Source organism: Macaca nemestrina, chromosome 6 (genome assembly GCF_043159975.1).
Source record: "Macaca nemestrina isolate mMacNem1 chromosome 6, mMacNem.hap1, whole genome shotgun sequence".
NCBI classification, from domain to species: Eukaryota; Metazoa; Chordata; class Mammalia; order Primates; family Cercopithecidae; genus Macaca; species Macaca nemestrina.
Window position 1 is genome coordinate 29,417,875 of NC_092130.1, and position 3,369 is coordinate 29,421,243.

Here is a 3,369-nt window from a genome sequence, read left to right on the forward strand (position 1 = left end):
AAATCTTGTTCGTTATTCATGTACTTCTTTTATTTTTTTTAAATCAAGACAATCATTCATCCAGATTTATGGCTACAATATAGTATCATAATTTTACTCTTTATGACTGAGAAGCGGATTCTAATAGGAAAATAAACATTAATCCCTTGAGTCAAGACTTGTACAATTCCTGGTTTCACGATATAGATCTCTATGGTAGTGGGTGACATAACAAATATACTTTCCTTGATTACATTGCTCATTATAAGTTAATGAGAACTCTTTTCCTGTCATAAATATCTTGTATCAACAAAGACTTTGTTCTACTTAGTATGTGATGAAGTAGTTAGCAGCTCAATAATACCCTCACTAAGAATAACTTGAAAACCATATATTTTACAAAGTCATATTATACATTAAAAGATTAAGACCCTTAGAAGTAGTGAGGACTAAAAGGAGCACAATTTCAAGGAGAGAGAAATTTTCATAAATAAGCTCAAGATCTACAGCTTACTCTGAATGTATTTAGTGATTTGGGGATAGGGCAAGAAGCTGAAACTCAAGCTGGGCTCAGGAAGAGGGTACTGTAGGGGACAGAGAAACCAGAATTATCAGCAGTTGCTTGGGTCTCAGGTGATAAAACAATGACCCGAGGCATCTGAGAAAGAGAACCAGACTTCCATTCAAGATATTTACCAAATTCTGGGGCTGGGTAGAGGCAAGTTTAAGAGTAAAGTTGAAAAACTTATAGCAAGTAAAGTAGAAATGATGAATTCTCCTGGAGCTAAGGAGACATACCACCAAGCTATGGAGGGAATGCTCTGGAGGACCACATTCTAGGAATACGTGTGATGAGAGGTAAAGTGATGATGCCTGATGAATAAATAAATTAAGTTCAAGAGCATGGATGAGTTAGGGAGAGCTAGCAGTGTGTGAAAAACCTGGGAAGCAGGATTTTATTAGGTTGGTGCCAAAGTAATCGCGATTTTTGCCATTTAAAAGTAATTAAGCCGGGTAGAGAAAGACAAATACTGTATGATTTCACTTACATGTGGAATCTAAAAACATTGAACTCATAGAAGCAGAGAGTAGAATGGTAGTTTCCAGGGACTGTGAGGGGAAAAATGGGGGAGATGTTGGTCTAAGGATACAAAAATCTAAGGATATCAAGGGACACACCATCACTTTACCTCTCATCACACATATTCCTAGAATGTGGTCCTCCAGAGCTTTCCCTCCGTAGCTTGGTGGTATGTCTCCTTAGCTCCAGCAGAATTCATCATTTCTACTTTACTTGCTATAAGTTTTCAACTTAACTCTTTGCCATTTAAAAGTGATGGCAAAAACCGCGATTACTTTGGCACCAACCTACAGAACTGCAAGCATCTTAGAATCATTTTTTTTTTAATTTTGCTAGACAGAGAGTGATGGGATTTGAAGAGGTTAGCAGAGAGCTGACCACAAGGGATGTTGAATGGCATAATAATGTAGTGATTTTCAATAATAAAATACATTAGCTATAGATCTCTTGAACTTTTTCTCCTGACATTTTGTATACTTAGACCAACATCTCCCCCATCTTTCCCCTCACAGTCCCTGGAAACTAACATTCTACTCTCTGCTTCCATGAGTTCAGTGTTTTTAGATTCCACATATATGTGAAATCATACAGTATTTGTCTTTCTCTGCCTGGTTTAATTTATTTAACATTATATCCTCCAGATTCCTCCATGTTGTTGTAAAAGACAAGATTTCCTTCTCTTTAAAGGCTGAATAATATTCCATTACGTACATACATACCACATTTCTGTTATCCATTTAACTGCTGACTGACACTTAGCTTGATTCCATATCTTGGTTATTGTGAATAATGCTGCAATGAACATGGGGGCAGATATCTCTTTGATATACCAATTTTATTTTCTTTGGACGTATGCCCAATTGTTGGATTGCTGGATCATTTGGTACTTCTATTTTTTTTTTTTTTTTTTTTTAGGAACCCCATACGTTTTCCATAATGGCTGGACTAGTTTACGTCACCACCGACAGTTCCTTTTTCTTAACATCCTTGCCAACACTTGTTATCTTTTGTCCTTTTCGTAATAGCCATTATAACAGGTGTGAGGTGACATCTCATTGTGGTTTTAATCTGAATTTCTCTGATTAGTGATGGTCGGCATTTTTTTCACATACGTGCTTGCCATTCGTGTATCTTCTTTTTAGAAGTGTTATTCAGGTCCTTTGTCCTTTGTTCTCTAGCACCCTGTGTTCCTGGACAGCTACATAAGTCTTGACAGGTCAGGTGGCCACAGCACCCCAGAATGTTTTTCTGGCAGAAGGAAAAAGCACCCATCTTGGGTTGCAGTCAGGTTCCAAGTGAGTCTGCAATTTGTCTATTTTTAATTTGGGTTATTTGTTTTCTTACTATCGAGCCATTTTACTTCCCTATATATTTTATATATTAAGTCTTTATCAGATGTATGGCTTGAAAATATTTTCCCCATTCTATAGGTTGTTTTCTTTGCTGTGCAGAAGCTTTTTACTTTGATGTAATTACATGAGCCTATTATTGCTCTTGTTGCCTGTGATTTTGGGGGTCATATTCCAAAAATCTTTGCCCAGACCAATGTCATGGAGCTTTTCCCTGTTTTTTAAATAATTTTACAGTTTTAGGTCTTACATTTAAGTCTTTAATCCATTTTGAGTTAATTTTTTAATATAATGTGAGATAAAGATCTAATATTAGTCTTCTGCATGTGGAGAGCCAGTTTTCCCAACACCATTTATTGAAGAGACTGTCCTTTTCCCATGTGTGTTCTTGGAAACTCTGCCAAAAATCAATTGACTGTAAATGTGTAGATTTATTTGAGGGCTCTTTATTTCATTTCATTGGTCTATGTGTTTGTTTCATGCCAGTTCCATGCTGTTTTGATTACTATAGCTTTGGAGTAGATTTTGAAATCAGGTAGTTTGATACCTCTAGGTTTTTTTGTTTGTTTTGGTTTTTGGTCAAGATTTCCTTGGGTATTTGGGGTCTTTTGATGCTCCATAGAATTTTAGGATTGTTTTCTCTATTTCTGTGACCAATGTCATGGAATTTTGATGGGGATTGTATTGAATCTATAGATCACTTTTGGTAGTATGAACATTTTAACATTAATTCTTCCAATTCATGAACATGGCATATTCTCTACTTATTTGTGTCGTCCTCAATTTCTTTCATCAGTGCTTTGTAATTTTCAGTGTTCAGGTCTTTTATCTCCTTTGTAGCTATTGTAAACATAATTTTTTTAATTTTTTTTTTTTTTAGCTAGCCACTATTAGTGTGCAGAAATGCTACTGATTTTTGTACAATTTTTGATTGTGTATCCTGCAATTTTATTGATTGTA

General features: G+C 35.6%; 1 non-coding gene across 1 annotated transcript; it reads right to left on the reverse strand.

The window, feature by feature from the left end:
* Window positions 1–2,240: 2,240 nt before the first annotated feature.
* On the reverse strand, window positions 2,241–2,365 carry LOC112424144 (small nucleolar RNA SNORA77). Its single transcript, XR_003014815.2, has one exon. It is a non-coding gene; the product is annotated as a small nucleolar RNA SNORA77 (small nucleolar RNA).
* Between the last annotated feature and the right edge of the window lie 1,004 nt (window positions 2,366–3,369).